At 38.9% G+C, this 20,229-nt stretch overlaps 2 long non-coding RNA genes across 2 annotated transcripts; one reads left to right on the forward strand and one right to left on the reverse strand.

The window, feature by feature from the left end:
- Nucleotides 1-2,066: 2,066 nt before the first annotated feature.
- Nucleotides 2,067-5,308, reverse strand: LOC103456701 (uncharacterized). The gene is made up of 2 exons (XR_532300.2): nucleotides 5,103-5,308; nucleotides 2,067-3,263 (listed from the first exon to the last, which is right to left on the reverse strand). It is a non-coding gene; the product is annotated as an uncharacterized LOC103456701 (long non-coding RNA).
- Nucleotides 5,309-17,648: 12,340 nt separating this feature from the next.
- LOC103456702 (uncharacterized) lies at nucleotides 17,649-19,976 on the forward strand. The gene is made up of 2 exons (XR_532301.1): nucleotides 17,649-17,872; nucleotides 19,821-19,976. It is a non-coding gene; the product is annotated as an uncharacterized LOC103456702 (long non-coding RNA).
- Nucleotides 19,977-20,229: the final 253 nt, after the last annotated feature.

The raw sequence follows: 20,229 nt of genomic DNA on the forward strand, positions 1-20,229 counted from the left end.
TGGATGGATGATGGATGGATGGATGGATGGATTATTGGATGGATGGATGGATTATTGGATGGATGGATGGATAATTGGATGGATGATGGATGGATGGATGGATGATGGATGGATGGATGGATGGATGATGGATGGATGGATGGATGATGGATGGATGGATGGATGGATGGTTGGATGGATGGATGATGGATGGATGGATGGATGACTGGTTTGTTGTTGGCTCAGTGTAGTTTTAAAAACTAAATACATGAAGTGAGTTTCAGTCTCTTGTGTCAGAGATCAAATCCTCACATCCATTCATTTGTTGATGATAATAGTAATAATATTAATAAATTATTAATAAAGTAAATCATCAGTTTGCTTCACAGGCGTCTCTGTGGGACTGAATCTCTTCTGTCCTGCTTTTATCCACAAAGCTCTAAAACAACACGAGCTTTTAACCTCCTTCCCGTCACCGTGGCGACGCAAACGTTAGCCTACAATTAAGTTTGTCATTTTTGGCACAGCTAATTGCTGCTGCTGGGGTTGGTGCCTCTACCTGTGTGTAGGTGTTGATCAGGAAACCGCTCCAAACACACGGCGACACTTTAAATAACCTCCAGATCCGGAACAAAGGAAAACATCCAACCAAACCAGAACCCACCTCCAGACTCCTGAGACTTTGTTTATCAGCTCCAAAAATATAAACCGATCGTATCGCCTTCACCTCCTGCTTTCATCCCTCCTGACAGCAAAGATGCCTTTACCGCAATATTTGAAATGTTATTGCTGTCACAAATATTTTAAATGTCACCTGATGTCACGGCTTCATTGAGCTACAGGCAAGAAAAGCAGCTGGCAAAATAAGAACAAGCTGCCAGCGCCAAACACATTCTACATGTATATATCTGTATAAATAAAACTCTACATCGCCGCCCAAAATAAACTGATTAATCTCTGCCTCGCCTCCCGGGGGACGTATGAGTTCAAATGTCTCATATTTTATTTTGCACGTTTGTGTTTCTTCTGCCTTAATGGAGGCCTAATGAACAAACTGCAAACCTGCAAAAAAACAAAAGCAATTTAATTTAATTTTTACTTTAGTATATTTGGCAAAGTGTAAAACACTGAATGGTTTCATATAAGTAATTTGTTTGGAGGAGTTTTTACACATAGAGGTTGGTAAAGTACCCAAAAACATATTTTTACTCGAGTAAAAGTGAAAAATAGACACAGTCTAAAAAATTGGAAATCTGGGACCAAAATGAAATAAATAATAATAAAAAAAAAGCATTTCAAAATTAAATCAGGCAAAATAAAAGAATATCCAAATCAATTTCTTTCATTATAAAGTGTTGGAAACTCATCAATAATTCCTTAGTATTGATGAAAATAACTAATTTCACTGGCAGAAACCAAAACAAACGCGAGAGGCTAGAGGCTAGAGGGTAGAGACTAGAGGCTAGAGGCTAGAGACTAGAAGCGAGAGGCTAGAGGCGAGAGGCTAGAGGCTAGAGGCTAGAAGCGAGAGGCAAGAGGCTAGAGGCGAGAGGGGAGAGGCTAGAGGCGAGAGGCTAGAGGCGAGAGGGGAGAGGCTAGAGGCGAGAGGCTAGAGGCGAGAGGCTAGAGGCTAGAGGCTAGAGGCGAGAGGGGAGAGGCTAGAGGCTAGAGGGGAGAGGCTAGAGGCTAGAGGCTGGAGGCTAGAGGCGAGAGGCTAGAGGTTAGAGGCTAAAGGCTAGAGGCGAGAGGCTAGAGGTTAGAGGCTAGAGGCTAAAGGCTAGAGGCGAGAGGCTAGAGGCTAGCGCTAGCAGGAGAAATACAGACAAAACAGAAATCTGACAACCGCTAAAATCTGACGCTGCTCCATTTCAGTTTACATTTTGTGAATTACTGACTTCAGTTTCGTCTTCAGAGGTTTTCATGTCGTTTCCTTCAGTGGTTCTTGGCGCAGCGCCCCCACAGGCGAGGAGGGAAACAGGCTTTTTAAAGAGTTTGCTTGGTTTGACCCAATGTGAAAAAGAACCAGAGCAGCTGAAAATGTAACAAATGTTGTGACTCTGGTCCCCAATAACTAATCTACCAGACTATCAGGTGGCCAAACACATTTAATGATCCTGGAATACATTCAACAAGCACTTTAAGGATTTTTAAAAGCAAATACTTTTGCTGGAGAGCATTTTTGTTTGTACTTTTACTTAAGGAAGCCGTTTGGTTAAGTCAGATTTAGGAATTATAGCTCATTTTTAGCTGCTGCTGTTTCAGATAAAATCAAACTTTTAAAAGCTTTAAAAAGCTTTAAACACAAACGAGGGAATAAAAATAACCACAAAGTGAACAAACTTTTACATGTTTGTATCTGGGGGTCCTCAGCCTAAAATGTGAGCCTTTGTGTGTCTGCAGACCTGCGAGCGAGCCTGGAGCTCCAACCCCGGCTGCTCGCTCTTTAAAGCCACCCCTGGGACTCCGCTTCCCCTCCGCGCCCTCGTTCGGTCCAGGTGATTAGGAACTTAACGTCGCCCCCCCCCCCATCCTCTCCGTTCGCTTACATCTCGGCATCAAGGGGGAATGAAGGTAATCCTCCGACGGTTTGCCAGGTGAGGTGAACGGCGCAGAAATGGAAGGAAGGAGGATGCGATTCATCATGAGGTTCCTTTCATTTGGCTCGCCTGGCACAGCTGTTTGAAATGGCACCCCTCGCCTGCAGACTTTGGGGAAGGGCGCTTTTATGAAGATGCATGAGTCGGAAAACAGACTATTAAAGTTAGTGAGAGTTCATTAACCTTGTAGAAGTAGGCTCTGGCTCCCATAAAGCTCCATATTTCAGGATTCCCACCATCATTTTTTATCATAAGTGCTCTTGGTGGCCTGATAGTTCATTTCACACGAGACAAGCATTAAATGAGACAAAGACAATAGGAGCAGGAGCCGCACATGCAGCGGCTAATGACGGATTTTGTGGCCCGTTCGAGGGAATGTCAAGCGCTCAGACTTAGAACCACTTCAAGCCGGGTCCAAATTAGAAAACACAGAAGGTAATCACAATCAGGGAAGCTGCTGGCAAGCCGGCGCGGTTAATCAACTCAGAGGGGCTCCGGAGCCACGCGATTGGTCCAGGAGGAGAGCAGAACAAACACGGCGACCAACAGCCCAACCTTTAAGTTCCTCCACCATCTGTGAGAGTCGTCTGCTGTCCCGCGTCGCCACCGTGCACCAGGTTGTCATCGCCATCATCATTACTGATCAGACATCAACGTTTCCAATCCTGCAGAACGTCGACGCCGCTCCTGCAGCGAAGAGAGGCTAAAATAATCACAGAGATAAAGTGCCTGCACTGCAAAAACACAAAACATTCCCCATTTTTGGATTAGATTCTACTGCAAATACCTTCATACCAGTAACTTTAACAGGATAGATAAGCTTGCTTTGCATCAATAATTCCTTAATATTGATTTTAAAAGTTATTAGTTCCACTGGAAGATTATTTCATTTATTAAAAAGGAAACATTTATTTTTATAAGTGAAACTAGTACTTCTTAAAACCAATATTAAGGAATTATTGATGTAAAACAAGCTCCTATACTTTGCTGGAAATTAATCTCGTTTTGTCTCATTTTAGGCACCATTTGCACCAAAAACGAGACAAAAATACTTGGTAAGATTTGTGATTTTGCAGTGTGGAGCTAAAATAAACACAGATTTTCCCACAGATGAAGTTCTGTTTGGTTTCTGAGGCACTCGGAGTAAGTTGTGGCGCCCCCCTGCCAAATTACCCAGAAAACGATAATGACTAATTCTGAGCAGATGTGTGAGCAGGCTTAGGAAATGAAAAAAAGCTAATATATGCAAATCACGGCTATTATTTGAAAGTGAAGGGGGAACAGACGCAGGCGCTCTCTGCGTGTTTAAAGTGTGATTGCTGGATTTCTGGTGACTGATCGGAGCGTTAGCGGCTCTGAAACAACGTGACCATCGGAGGAGGCGCCGCCTCGCCAGGCGCACATCACGTCAACTATCTGGGAAGGCAAATGATCCTCCGAACACGGAGGATCCGTGGATGTGCCGGAGCTAATCGCTCGGGCCGACCCAGCCCCCCGCCGAGCCGCTTCCTGGAGAAACTCCCACTGAGCAGCAGAGGAGCAGCAGCTGCATCCGACTGCAGGAGATAAAGCTGCTGCACTGCGAAGCTTTCCAAACTAAACCTGCATCTGATGCTGCAGAGATAGAAGAAATGTAAAAAAAATTACATTTTCTACAAAGAAGCAAAATATGTCGTAAAAGAAAGAAAAGAAACTTGGTAGAAATATTTACTAATGGATTTTATAAGTTAAGTTCCTGAATCATTCAGGCTGCGATCTGGACCTCGTGTGTTTCACGAGCTTACAGAGCATTGTTTAGGATATTTTCCCAAAACTTAGAGAGTACTTTTCCAGAACTTAAAGGGAACCTAATATGTTAACATTTTGTAATTTTTTTAACTCGATTTGCATCTCTAATGTTTTTGAAAACAACCGAAGTGTTTAAAGGAAAACATCCAGATGGTTTTTGACAATAACTTCATGTTTTTTGGTTTCTGGTAAATGAGTCGTTTCAAAAACCTCCAGATTGTTAATTTATAATCCATGGGCAGTGATTGGCAGCGCAAAGCCCCGCCTCCTGGCTCTGATTGGTTGGTTTGCATGGCAACACAGATTGTCTGTCTCATACTGTTTTGATGTGGTGACAGTTAAATATGTAAAAAAACATTTAATTTAAAAAAAATAAAAGTTACATATTGTACCTTTAAGTGTCCTTTACAAAATCAAAGTTTATTGGTTTTGCTCTTATTATGCCATTATTAATATATTACTAGTAAAATGGTCTCAGAACAACAATATTATCGTTTATCCATAATCACAGGAACAGATCTGCTTTCATGCTTCCTAAGGTCCAGAAAAAGCTTCGAGTTTCTCCCATTTAGGACCTGATGAACAGTTTTAATGTTCCTGTTCTTCAAACTCCTGGTCCAGGAGTTAAAAGTTCTCCTGAGCCGAGTCCACTCCGTCCCTCCGGTCGTTAGCTGCTCCTTGTTGTAAATGAGGAAAATCTGTGTTTGTTCCTCAGTGAGCGTTCAGCTCTGCACTCACCTCGCCAGCGCAGGACGCCGGGTCGTTATGCACATCCCGTCAGACGAGGAGAGCGATTAGTTCCTGCTCCTTCATCCTCCTCCTCGTCTTCCTGCAGCGCTGCGGATGCGGTGGGTCCTTTGAGGGCCCAGCTGTCCTGCCTGACTTGAGGCCAGATGATTAGGCGGCGGTCCAGAGCGCAGCGCCCAGGTAAGCCGCCGCCGCGCCGCTCCTACCGGGCCTATCGAGCAGAGACAGGAGACGGGATTGAGATCGAATGCTTCCTGCAAAGCTCCGAGTCCGGCTGAATCCTGAAGCAGAAAATCTGGGATTCACCTGCAGCAGGAGACGTTTAAACGCGGCCAAGTGGGGAAACAAAGCGGCGACATTCAGCAGGATTCATCCAGGGAATACCTTCAAGTGTTTTCAACCCCCAAAATCTAAACTTTAGCTGTTATTGTCCTCCCTAATTAGCCTCTTTATTCGCTTCTGTCCAGCTGTGACCAAAACCCAAAAACTCATTATTCATCATCATGGCTGGAAACAGCCACATGACAACCTGTTTAGAATAACAAATGAAAGAAACTCCTGTGACCTTGTTGTGTTTGTTGGAGACTAATAGCCAAACCCCACCGTTCATTTTGTTTTAAATATGCAAAAGCACAACAAATGTTTCTGCTCTGGTTTCTAGGGCAAATACCACAAAACACGTAAAATAGGACAAAACTTTCATTTCATTTGAATTTTTACGTCATTTCCTCCAGCATAAATGAGAAATTAGCAACTAAAGAATCATCAGTGTAAAGGAGGAGAAAGAATTATAGACTTGTAATATTTTACCAGTGATCATATAAAAAGAAAATCAGCTCAGAAAAAAACAACCAAAAACTCAGAGATTTTGAGATTAATCTCAGAAATTTTCTAGAAAAAAAAACAAGTTTGAGAAATCAAAAATTTCCTTGAAGAAACTGAAAACATTTGAATAGAAAATTTTCATGTTTTTCTAGAAATTGTTTTAGATTAATCTCAAAATGTCTGAGTTTTTTCAAACTAATTTTCAACTTTTAAAAATCTGAAATGTCAAAGTTTTTGCTCTCTATCAATGAATCAATCAAAATTTATTTGAATAGCACATTTTAGCAGCAATGCATTTCAAAGTGCTTTACATAATTAAAATAAAAACAGCATGTGACATTAAATAAACAGTGAGAAAGACAAAGAGATTTTAAAAAAAGTTAAACACATTAAAACCCGCGCCCCTTTAGGACTTCAGTTAAATGTTGTTTAACTGGGACTCTAACCCTCAGGACTTTAGTCAAAAACACCATTTGACAAGGACTCCAACCTCTAGGTTTTTAGTTGAACGCCGTCAACTGGGACTCTAAACCCTGTAGAACTTCAGTTAAACGTCGTTTAACTGGGACTCTAACCCTCAGGGACTTTAGTCAAAAACACAGTTTGACAAGGACTCCAACCTCTAGGTTTTTAGTTGAACGSCGTCAACTGGGACTCTAAACCCAGTAGAACTTCAGTTAAACGTCGTTTAACTGGGATTCTAACCCTCTGGGACTTTWGTCAAAAACACMGTTTGACAAGGACTCCAACCTCTAGGTTTTTAGTTGAACGCCGTCAACTGGGACTCTAAACCCMGTAGRACTTYAGTTAAACGTCGTTTAACTGGGAYTCTAACCCTCWGGGACTTTWGTCAAAAACACCGTTTGACAAGRACTCCAACCTCTAGGTTTTTAGTTGAACGCCGTCAACTGGGACTCTAAACCCCRTAGAACTTTAGTTAAACATCGCTTAACTGGAATGTTTTCCGGGGGGCTTTACATCATTAAATCGTAAACAGTGAGAAAGAGAAATAAAAAGAAATTAAAAAGTAAAGATAAAAACATTAAAGAGATTTTTTTAAAAATGTGAGTAATGTGTCTGATGGGTTAAATTAGGAATAAAATGCAACGTAAGATTAAAACTTTCTGGTTTCTGAATTGTGAGTTTGGATGTGAAGCCTGAAGTTTGGCTCGTTTTTGTCGGTCAGACGTTGAAATGTCAGTTTGTGATGGAGTTCACTGTAGTGGATATAAAATGAGATTATGAATCAGTTATTGTAAAGATAATTATGTTTTTTTTAAACATTGAGTCTTAGTTTGATCAAGTTTTTAAACAAAATAATCAGTATAATAACATTAACATCTGTTTGATTGATTGGATGATTTCTGAACTTGTGTTCATTTAAACCTTTTTATTTGCTCATCTACAGACATGAGGAACTTTTCTGATCCGTTTCCTTTAAGCCGCACAGAGAAAACCGTCTTTAACAATCAGCAGAGGTCGGATGTAAAGACAGGAGTTACATCTGAAGGATGAATTTTCTATTTTTCATTTTTAATTCCTCTAATCCCTTCAGGCTGAAATTTGATTTGCATTAACACGTTTTTTCCTTTCTTTTCAGCTCGACCTCCGTGAACCTTTTATTTAAGGGTTATTGAAAAAGTGAAAAGAAGTGAACTTTAGCCTCGGCATTACCCTGATGCCTCTGGAGATGCTGAGGATCTCAGAAAGGCAGATTCTTGTGTTGCAATTATTGAATTAATGTATGCATAAAACACCCACATCCTGAGTGTAGAGTTAGAAACTTAGGAGAAGCCTCAGCAGGAACAGGATGTTCAGATTCAAGGCTGGAATATAATAATGACAGAATAAATGTTTTACTTTTTGCTAAGACACTAAAAAACTCAGTTTATTGCAAATCAAATAAATGTAACTGTAACTTTAACAAATAAAAGCAGATTTTTTTGGGAGGACTCTTGAGTGCATTTTTTATTTATTTATTTGTTTTAAATTGATTCTTAACTCCAATTGTTTGCTAAAATCATATATATTTTTAAGGTCAGACTTCTCTGTGAACGGTTTTTAACTCAGATCAGTAGAAGAACGTAAACGTCGCCCCTCAGCGCTCTGTTTACGGGAAGTTATAATTTCCACTGTTTATGGATCAATGTTGGAGTTTATTCAGCAGCAGGAGCCGAGAGAATCGTCACAAGATCGTAACAAGACGAAGGAAACTAATAAGAAGAAAACACAACGAATAGCAAGAGCCTGTTGGTGGAAAGCAGGAGGAGCAAGAGTGGTGAGAAAACCAAAATGAAAAAGAGCAAAAGCTCTGGAATCAAAAGCAACAAACTGGTAACTTTTTCACAAAAATTATTATAAAGTTTATTTGATAGGGACAGACACACATCAACATAGACAAACTGAATAAAACATCATCCCATGTTTGCATCATGGTGCAATAGCAACAGCTAATTTGCAGCACTTGTCCCTAGTTGGGCTTTAAAAAAAACTCTAAAATTGAAGTGACAATTATTTAAAATAGCACAACACAATGCATACGAACAGAAAAATGTAAAACATCAAAAATGGGTCCAGTTCTGTTTGTGACATAACCAGTTTTGTTTGATTTTTGAACGTACTAAAACTGGTTACGGACTTCAAATGAACAGGAAGTGAGTTCCAAGCTGCAGATCCTCCCACGGACAGAGGCACTTTGAGCAAAAGTGGTTCTTCGAAAGGGAACCTTACAGTTTCCATCTAAAGCCGCTCTAGTAGATCTGCGGTTGCCCTGCAGTCTCTGTGTGATATCGCTTAATCTCACAGTTCGTTCCATTAAATGAGAAAGATGAAAAACTGTTCAATCGAGTGGCATTGTGGCGTAAAACATAATGTTGCATAATTTAAATATCTCTATGACAAGGTGCCTCATAACTTGGACATGTTGTCTTAAATGTTCAGTTCACTTTTAACAATTGACTGAAACAAGCTCTTATTATGAGAAAGTAAAAGCAAAAACAAAAGTTTACATTAGATACACTGCAAAATGCAAAAATACAAAATGTCACCAAGTAGTTTTGTCTAGTCTATTGACATATTAGTGCACTTATAACAAGACATTTTTCCACTTTTTATGCAAAACAAGTATTTTTTTTATCAATCTCAAGTATTGACTTAAAGCAGCTCCTGTTTCTTGCAGAAAAGTTACTTGTAGTTACTTTTGTCTCATTTTGATGCTTGCACTAAAAACTAGTTTTTGCAGTGAAGCTTCTCACTTCCTGTTTGTGCATGAAATCTTGTTCATTTATATAGTTTGACATCATCGGCGTAGAAATAAAACTCAATCTAAAAGGTGCATCACGACGTCAGAATTGGGTCCAGCTCATTTTTTCTTTTTTTTTTTTTTATAAAAAGACTCGTATTTGATATGCAGGGAATGGAGGCAAATTGATGATTTCCATCCCGCCAGTCGTTCTCAGGAACATAAGCCGTGAATGAATGAGAAGATTTCAGTCAAAACGAGATGCTTGAGGTGCAGAATGTGAAAAATGGTGTGGCTGCGCGCCGCGCCTCATATCTCACTTCCAAATCGAGTAATTTACAGAGGATATGGGAGAGCTGCCAGCGCGAGAATCAAACAGGATGTCTAACAAGGAAATATGGGGGGAATAAATGCAGCATCAGAGAACAATCCCATACATATTCAGCATATTTACTGGGAATATGTGTGTGTATCGATCAGGCAGTCTGACCTGCTTCTGTTGAAGCTCCGCCCACCGTGGTTAACAATGGAGATGAACGCACTTTTCCTCGCACAGAAAAAGCTAAAAATATCAGCGGAAAAATTATTCCGCTCCTCCTCCTCCTCTGCGTTTGGATGAAGGGTAAAGTGCTCTGGAAATCACTGTAAACCAAGATGTTTACCCGTGAAGTATTGTTTGTATTGTCTGACTGTAAAGGCGCTCGAGCCGAGGAAGGATGACTAAAAGGCCATTTTCTGATTCATGCATAATCCTCGCCGCCACGCTCCTGTGCAGCGCGTGCTCCTCCAAAGGAGAATGAAGCGTTGCAGGGTTTTAACACAAATGTGTTTAATGTGTTTACGCGCCCGGAGGAAGCTGCTAACTATAAACACTGCAGAGTAAGCACTTCTGCAGGGGGGTTAGGAGCTAATTATTTCAAATAAACAGGAGCTGTTATTGGAAATTAATCCATAATCATCCAACCTGAGTTGGTACTTTGGACCAAAAATGGAAAATATTACCAACTATTTATCTGTAGTTTCTATTGTGAATCTATAAATATTCTGGGAATAAGGCAAAAATATATTTTTCAGCAAAATATGGGAAAAGTTTGAGTTTCACTGGTAGATTATTTACAGTGTTACAGATTAAATGCTCTGCTAATTAGTACATTTCATTAAAGGAAATACTGAAGTTAAAACAAGCTGCTACGTCCTGCTGGAAACTCACTTCTACGTTAGTTTTGTCTTAATTCAAATGTACTGAGATATTTGCAGTAGAAACTGGAGAAAAACATTCATAAGACTTTGTTTTTATGCAAAAACACAAAATCTTACCAAGTATTTTTTTTGTCTAGATTTATTGTATAAAAGGAGACAAGAAACATTTTTATTTGGTTTTAAATGAGTGATTTCATTTTCTGATGGATTATAAACTTCTTTTATTTTTTTTACTCTTTTTTTTATGTAATTTCGTTCAGTTACATCAGGAAAAAAGTAAGGAGCTCTTCTGACAGACATCCTGTTTTCATCACAGGAAGAGACTCAGCCATATTAAATCAATTATAAAAAAGCTGGAGGTGATTTTTATGAGGGAAGACAAAGGCGGGTTTCTGCACACGGGACGGCGAGAGCTGAAGGCCGTGTTCTTCATAAATATCCAGTGATATTTTAAAAGCTTCCCACAGGTTGATTGCTTGTTAAATGTCAAGAGAGAGACGTCGTCTCAGGGGACCAAACAGTTTTCCTCTTGAATTTATAATTACAATCAGCCTCTCTCAAAAGACCTCTGGAAATTTGCTAGTTTTCTTCCGAAACATAATGTGTGTAATTCCTCCTGAAGACCAGATTTGACCCCGTTGGATTCATCATTGTTTGGTGAGAAAACGTTCATGTAACTACGGTGATTCTAGTAATTTCTGTCAGTGCAATGTTACATAAATCCAATGTCAAAGTTGAAGCTTTTTCAAAGTTTTGCTGTTGATCCAAAGTCCAACTTCGGTTCTGGGTTGCTAACAGTCGATAGACGTATCGAAGGTAATGTCCTTTCCATTCAGTTGTGAGTCTGAAAAGTAAATATGTATCAAGAGGCTTTGAGGTTCCGCTTTAGTCCAATTAACCGAAGACGAGGCCATAAGCCGTGAACAGAGAAATAATTAAAACGGTCAGTGGGAAATGTAATGATTAGAGAAGCAACATGTGACGACATAATAACGGTCATTAATCAAAACTCTACACGGCTCATCGACCCAAACCATGGATTTCATCAAGGCGGCCATTTTCCCACGAGAAACTCAGCCGACTTCCTGTCAAGTAGTGGTGGAGTTGATTTTAAAGGGTTTAATGCAAACACTGGATGGACGTAATTAACACGACAGGATTTCAGCAAACATGCTGTTATTAATGTTTTCTTTGCTTTTTGCCTGGTAACACATTTTAACCGTTCGTCCATTTTGGGTTGGAAGAGTGGAAAAGTTCACTACACTGCAAAAATGTGAAACCTTACCAAGTATTTTTGGCCTAGTAGACTTGAGATGAGGCAAAACTAAAATACCAGAAACTTTTTAGCAGGAAATATGAGATTGTTTTAAGGCAAGAATTTATATTGATTTAGTGACGCAGTTGGTAGAGCTGTTGCCTTGCAGCAAAAAGGTTCTGGGTTCGATTCCCGGCCCCGGTCTTTCTGCATGGAGTTTGCATGTTCTCCCTGTGCATGGTGGGTTTTCTCCAGGTTCTCTGGTTTCCTCCCACAGTCCAAAAACATGACTGTCAGGTTAATTGGCCTCTCTAAATTGCCCCTAGGTGTGAGTGTGTGTGTGCATGGTTGTGTGTCCTGTGTGTCTCTCTGTTGCCCTGCGACAGACTGGCGACCTGTCCAGGGTGACCCCGCCTCTCCCCTAGCACGCTAGCTGGAGATAGACACCAGCATCCCTCCTGACCCCACTGAGGGACAAGGGTGTAAAGAAAATGGATGGATGGATAGTTTCATTGGTAAATTATTTCACTTTAAAACAAGACATTTTTCCATGTTATAAGAGAAATAATCTGCCAATTGAACAAATACTTTTAGAAATCAATATTAAGGAATCTTTGACTTAAAACAAGCTCATATTTCTTGCTGAAAAGTTATGAAAACTAAGTTAGTTTTGTCTTATTTTAAGTGTGCCGAAATATTTACACTAGAAACTAGACCAAAAATAATTGGTAAGATTTTGTGTTTTTGCAGTGTTTCATCTCATTTTTGTATTTATCTATTAAATTAAACTGATTTATTGATTGATACGACCTCCCCACATCACTTGGCAGGTGCAAATTGAGATAATTTCCTTATCTTTAATTATGGCAAACATATTAAAATCTTCTTACAATAGAGAATGTTGGGTATCAAAGGTAGTATTTGTATATTAATACATATTTTCTTTTTCCTTTCCTGTTATTTCACACCAGAAAAAGCTCATCTATCCAGTCACTTTTACTCTTGTTACTAAAATTGACAAAAAATTTTCTATGTTTTTCCATCAAGCCCAAAAACAATTGCAAACATTATGAGTTAAATGTTAAACAATTTCAGCTTTTGTTTACAGTTGAGTTTAAATTTTTTTTTGCTACTTCTGGTTTCACAATTTTGCCACAAAAAGTTAAAGTAAAAACCTGACTGAGAAGTTTGGAGGCAGATTTTATAAAAGTTAGAGGTTTAAAGTTCTCTGTGATGCTGCCAGGATGGAGGTTTTACCAGCAGGGGGTCTCCGACAGGAATCCGATTAATTTTATTAATTTATTCTGCAGGTAAGCATGATGGAGCTTTATAAACTCTTCAACAAAACGTTGAAAGTTCAAAACTGAAAAATCTCCAGATCTCTGCATGAGCTGGCACAAGAGACTCTTAATCACAGTTTCATTGCAAATCACTTGAAAGATTTGAATGTGTGGATTAATTAACTTTAATTTGAAAACATGATAAAAATGTCAGGAAAGTTTTTCCAGAATCCTGACGTCTCATTTTCTTACACTGATTTTACCCGAGACACTCAAATGTTGGGTTATTGGCTGAAAAATGTCAAAACAGCATCAAATCTTTAAAATTCTGCAACAGAAAAATTATATCAAAATTTTATAGTTTGGAATGTTTCTTTTTCCACTATAAAACTGAGATGTTTTTTAAATCATCTTTAAATATCTGTTTTTTTATGTCGTGAAGAAGGAAGTTGCACTCAAGTGTTTTCTTTAAAGGGTTCTTGGTGGAGCGCCCCGACAGGTGAGGAGGGGAACAGGTTTTCCAAAGGGCAGCAGCTGAAAATCTAACAAATTCTGCAACTTTAGTTGCAAATCAAACCGAATCTATCAAGTGCAGAAACATCCCAAATGATAACCAGAAAATGGCAGAATATTTTTTAGCACTTGTACGGCTTCTAGAAGCTGAGGCGACCCAAACAAAGTTTAAAAAATGTGCAAAAAATGTTAAATTTTCATAATAGTTCTCTTTTCAAAAATGTATACTGTATAATCAGCTCCATCCTTAAAAAGTACAGTCAGAAAGGAAAACAGATTTCAAAATGAATCCAAATCCTTCAGTGGTTCTTAGTGCAGCGCCCCCACAGGTCAGGAGGGGAACAGGTTTTTCAACAGTTGTTTGACACGGTGAACCACAGCAGCTCAAAATGTAACAAATGTTGCAGCTTTGGTCCCAAATCAAACCGAATCTTCTGGACTGTCAGGGGTGAAAACACCTTCAAACTCATCTAAAATCTTAGTTTTTTGCTCTGAGCGCCTCTTTACCTGAAGGTATTTTCTCCAATCAACCCCCCGAAACAAGAAGTAAGCCTTCACAACGTCTACATGTGATTATTCCTGCTCCTAATCAAGGCGGCGATCCGTCCCTGCTGTAACAGCGGCGGAGCCCACTCCAGACGCGCTTGATGCTAGCGCACGCTGTTATTAATTTGTCTAAAAACAGACCTCATCCAGAGGTGAGCGCCTTTGATATTCAGCCTGCAGGGCGGCAGCAGGCGTGTCAGAGTGCATCATGTCCAGCGTCCTGCGGAGAGAATCCGCGTCAGACGCCCAGCTGTAATGGCCTGTAATTAGAGAGCTGATTAGCAGAACTAACGACCCGGGAAGCGATCCCCTCTCTCATATCTCCGTCTTTGGGATGACGCTGCAGGGGCTGATGGGGGGGCGGCGACGGCGGCGATGGCTGTTCTCGTTAACCGAGTGAACGGAAATCCAGGTGGACGGGAGGTGGAGGTGGCTCTCTGTATGCAGCGCCGGCCGCCGCAGGCCGCAGGGTAATAGGTGGCTCTGGGCGCATCAGATGGAGAATAACAGTGGTGATTATCTTCTCTACCTCCTTGAAGTAATAGATGAAAGCCTCACCATCATGTAATAGGCTACTTAAGTCTGTCAAGGCAGGAGAAATTTCCAGCCTGTCCTTACTCGCCCGGCTGCTTTCTCTCATTTTTTGTGGTTAAATATGCTTTGTCTGAATGACCCTGGCCATCAGACGCTCTCTTCCTTCTCTGACATGATGATAATCATAAAAAAAAAAAGAAAAACACACAGGAAATGTGCTTTTAGTTCCCTTCAGGCTAAATCCCAGCAATCAGGAGTCATTTAGGAAATGCCAGGCGGGAATAATCACAGTGATATCCACACTATGACATCACTAATGAGGCGGAAGAGAGGGACAAACCCCGAGGTGAACGAGACGGATAAACGGGTTTGTTCTGCACAGAGACGGCATGGCGGATGTTTTCAGCAAATCACTTAGCATTTCAATTCTGGAGGAGAGGAGGCTAGTTGTTAGCAGTAATGACAGCCTGCGCAGAGCCAGGCAAAACTAATCGCACCCGATGAAACAACGACGCAACGAAACCCCAGACTGCTTTACTTAAACAGGATCAGATGTGAGAAATTAGCTAAAAGTTGAGCTGGTTTCATTTTGCTTCTTCAAATTAAATTCAGTTTGTTTTGTTTTTGTGGAGCAAAGTGTTTTGTTTGTGTACCGTTTTAAAAATATCAGTAAATGTTTCCAGAGGTCAGCAAAGGTCAACAAGCAAACACATTTCATGTCAATCACCTGTGCTAAAAAAAAAATTTGCAATACAAATGAAAAAAGAGGGAGATTAGTAATAAATCGAGGCAGCTGAAATTCAGTACGTCTTGATTTTTATTTTTTAGATTTTTGGAATTTTTTCCTGCCAATTTTTAAATTATTTTTATTTTTCACAAACCTAATTTTATTTTTATTTTTTTTTTATCATTTATCTGCTTATGATGTTGTGATTATTATGACTTGCCGTTGTCAGCTGACGTTTTAAATGCGCTATATAAATAAACTTAAGTTGTATAAACTTTTTGTAAAATTGTCAACTGAAGAAAACTCACTGTCTGAAAAATAAAACAATTTTTGAAGACTAAATTCACAAACATATTAGCAGAAAATTTGTTTTTCCTGCTCAACAACAAACTAAACAAGAAATATTTTAATTAAATACAGAAAACATATTTTTTTGGAATATTTTAATCATTGTAGATCCAAAATTTTAGAACAGTTTCACATTTTTTTGTTATTGAAGGAAAGGCAACCACTTAACTAATTTAGTTTGGTGTTGATTAAAGAAAACTAAACAAGATTTAGTCTATTCTCAGGAGTAAGAACATGATTGAAGTCTCTCTATTTGAAAAAGTTTTAAGAATGTAATTAAAAGCGGATTTATGTGGACCAAAGTCTGCTTTTAGTGTCCAAATCGTTCCCGTAGTTATTAAAAGATAAATACTTTGTGTTGTTTCTGTCATTTCTCAGAGATTTTAATTTGTGGGATATATTATAGTTTTGTCCTAATTGGAAAAAAAAGTCTCCATCTTTTTATTATGTATCGTTACACAAAGTCTGTCCAGGGGCCACAAACGGCCCCCAGACCTCAGTTTGGACACCATGATATGTTCTGTTTGGAGCCGACCTTGTTGGACTAAACGGTGCAGAAATCAAATAAAGATTACAGCCATGCAACAACCAAGTCAAACTTCATCATCCTGCAGCTTTTGCACGAAACGTTGCTCTAAATCAACACATCCCACTGAGGTGCCATTTCTTTTTAACTAAGAACCGCGCTCAACCAGACACAACCCATTATCCCGTTATTGGCTCAGGCGGGGCGGTTAGCGGGGTGAAAATGTGTCCCCAGGAGTCGTTTCTGTTCTCTGGATTCTCTCCATCGCAGCTCGTTTTCCCAACACGCCTGGGTGAAAGTAATGTTCAGTTAAAACTGAGGGGTTCCCCGATCTGATCAACACCTGAACCAAATGGTTTCATTAACTCCTCAGCATGTTAGCAGGTTCTACAGGGAGCTGCTAACGAGTCATTTATCTGATTCAGGTGTACTGAAGCAGAAAAACAAAAACACGGCAGTGTGGAACTAATGAATTATATTTTAATCTTAAACAGCAGACTGACCCTCTGCAGGTGACGTCGCACTTGATGGCGGATGTCAAAACTCTAGTAAAGCTAGAAATAAAACACAGTTTGTAGCTTTATATTGCTTTTATTTTGTTGATTTCACTGTAAAACCCATCATAGGGTCAGCTGCTAAAGCAGACAAGGATGGAAACTAACTTGTCATTTTATTGTAAACGTTTTACTGAGGAAAGCAGATGGTGACAGAGAGCAGCAGTCAATCATAAACACTGGTTTTTTTACAAAGTAAGAAGGTTAATGTTCATAAGATACAATCATATATTGCTTTATCGAGGTAAGCAGTAAGAGGAACGCTGTTGAAATAGTTACATCGTTTTAGCCGTTTTCCTAAACGAGCTACTACTGCCATTAAAAAATTATGTAATTGATAACTAGGATCAATTAAATGCATGATCAGACAAAATGGATCATTATTTTGTAAAGTGCCATGAGGTGATGTGTTGTGAACCAACCCAAAATACACCAGCAGTTAGCTGCTAGCTAGCGGGAAACTAGCATGCTAGCTAGCGGGAAGCTAGCATGCTAGCTAGCGGGAAACTAGCATGCTAGCACTGAAATGCCTCTTCAGCAGGTATTCGGCTGGTACAGTTTAGCAGTTAGCAGGGCAACTAGCATGCTAGCGAAAATGCTAACACAGTAGAAAAGTTATTAACTCAAAATATTGTTAGCCTAATCATAAAAACTTAATGGGAATCATCTCCATGCATCTTTAAGTACTTAGAAAAGTGCTGCACATAAATTATTATTATTACTATTACTATTATTGCTCTGTTAATCTAAAACATACAATCCAAATAAAATGAAATTTTTAGCTTATTATGTGACAAAATGAAGAGGTGTCAATTCTTTAGAAAGGTGCTGTGTGAGAAAGGTTGTAAAACATTTTTTTAATAATTATTATTGTCTGTAAAATGGTGATGCATAACATTTTATCGCCTCTCAGAATTTATTTCGAAAATTGTGTTTTTGTATTTTCCTCCAGAATTTGGAAGCTTTCATCAAATAATTTAAAGAAATACGGCTCCAAAATACTCCACATCATAACAACCCGGGTTTAAAATGCAGTTTTTCCACTTTGTTGAGTGTCATTGTGGGGGAAAAATGCCTGCGTTTTGCTCCAGGACAAAGAGAAACAGCATCAACCGCCCACATCGACTCCAGATCCACATGCAGTAAAGCATGTCGCTGTGTGAAGTAAAGCACGCGTCTCCGGCTGACACGCTACCTGGCTACAACAGTCAGGTATTACAGCCTGCAGACAAATCATACTGATGTTTATTATGGCTTCCTGCACAGTGCATTCAAAAGAGGCGAGAAGTGCTTTCAGTGTTCAGTAAATTGTATATATATATATATTGTCAAGCTTTACTTTATTTTTTTATATTTATACAAACCCACATACCTGTGATGACTGTATGGTCATGGTAAAGAGATTTTTCCTAGAGAAAAATGTTGGTTTTTGATCAGTTTACAGCGGCATGAGAGATCATGCAGGATTTTTAATCTTTAATGTTTAAAATCATCCAATATTTTGTTTTTATTTCAGCCAAAGATGACCTGAGTAAATATAAAAGGTTTTTTGTTTTTATCCAAACGAATGTAGGTTGATATAAAAACCCTGTGAATTCATAAATTCACTGTGATTAGACACATTTGCAAGCAGCCAAATTATTAATAACATTATTGCCTTTTTACTGCCTAACCTTTATAATCAATATATTACTTAAACAGAACCCGTCAGACATCATGAAGTAGACCAGTAGATCTAAAAAACAACACCTGAAACAAAGAAACAAAGTCAAACTAATAGTCTGGAAAGGATTTAAAAAGTCTTTCCCATTTCTAATAACTGCGTAGTATTTTTATTTAATATTTTTATTTAATCCTTATTTACTAAATTGTAGACTGAATCTACTTTTAGGAACAAAATAAATAATTGTGATGTCATTTCTGTTAATTTTGCAGCATCTTGAAGTTCCTCAATAATTTTGTGAAAATATTCTGTGGATTGATGTGACATAAGTGAAACTTTCTGAATTCATATCTGATGTAATTCAGCTCTCTTACACAAATTCCTGAGTGGAGAAAATGAATGAATCAGTTGGTAACCAAAAGCTCACAAATACTTGGCTTTGGCAAAAAAAACAATTCAAAATGAGTAAATATCTTATTTCACTTAAAATAAGACAAAACTAACTTTTCACCAAGATATCAGAGTTTGTTTTAAGTCAATAATTCCTTAATATTGATGAAAAATACCTACATCCACTGGCTGATTATTTCACTTATAACATGGGAAAATATCTTGGTACAAGTGAAGTTATCAGCCAACAAAACAAAAACTTTTATTGACTTAAAACAAACTCTTATTTCTTGCTGAAACATTACTTGTAAGTTAGATTTGTCTTATTTCAAGTGTACCAAGACATTTACACTAGAAACTAGACCAAAAATACTCGGTAAGATTCAGTTTTTTGCAGTGCATCTGCTTAAAAAAGGAATTAAATTCAGGTTTTAGGGTGGCCTAGTCAAAGTCTCCGGTTAAATCTAATATAAATGTGCTGGCATTATCCTAAACAGCTTGTCAGGTCAAGTCACAGATCTATAAGAAACACTGCTAGTTGTCATTAAATTAAAAACAACTCTTTCACATTAGCGCAGGTTTTCTGTTAATTAAATGCAACTATCACCTGAAAACAGATGTTTGATGATCTGAAACATTTAAATGTAATAAATTAAATTAAGAAAAACCCCAGAATAAATCTGATACTTTTCCAGCAGGTACTTTGAAGCTCATCCATTGCACAAATGACGCCCATTAAGCATCAGAAACCTCATTTTATACATTACCTGTTATTATCTTTTATTCAGCCGCAGGGTAATCAACATATACAATAAGTGGCGCGGAAAGCTTAAATCATCTCTAATGTCATAATCTGGCATTAAGGCCTTGTTATCTTCTATTGTGAGCCACTGACTGCTGCGGCGCATCATCATGTGTGGACAGTTAGAAGAATTAAACTCAACATCAGGACGGTAATTTGTGAAACTGTGCCTCGTTTCGTGAACACGCCACCAGCCTCTCTCAGAAGTACGTAACCTAGACAGAGTGACCTACAAAAGCAGAGAGAAAACCATTAGAGGAAACTTTGATGGACCTGCTCTGTGAGTCATACGAGTGTGTTTTCAGGAGGCAGGGAAACGGCGGAGCGGCGAGGCGTGGACATGACGACTGCAGAGGTGAAAACAGATTAATCCCGAGTCCTGATGGCAGCTGAAGAAAGAGGAAGAGACTCGGCTTCTTTACTGTGTTTCATTTTCAAAATAAAGCTAATTTTGTCTGTTACTCCAGGTGAAAGATCCACATGGTAAAGATATTTTCAGGCCCTTTTTCTGTTTTGTTTAAAAATAAATCTTCTTGACAAATCCAATCCAACTTAAGCGCTTTAAAACAGCCACAGATGAAACAAAGTGCTGCTCTAGGCATCAAGCTACAAACGTAGCATAAAACGACAAAGGATTAACCACCAAAACACCTGAAAAAACAAAGTAGGTCAAAATAATTCTTACTGGGATTAAAAGCTAAAAAGTAAGTTATT

Source organism: Poecilia reticulata, linkage group LG20 (genome assembly GCF_000633615.1).
Source record: "Poecilia reticulata strain Guanapo linkage group LG20, Guppy_female_1.0+MT, whole genome shotgun sequence".
NCBI classification, from domain to species: domain Eukaryota; kingdom Metazoa; phylum Chordata; class Actinopteri; order Cyprinodontiformes; family Poeciliidae; genus Poecilia; species Poecilia reticulata.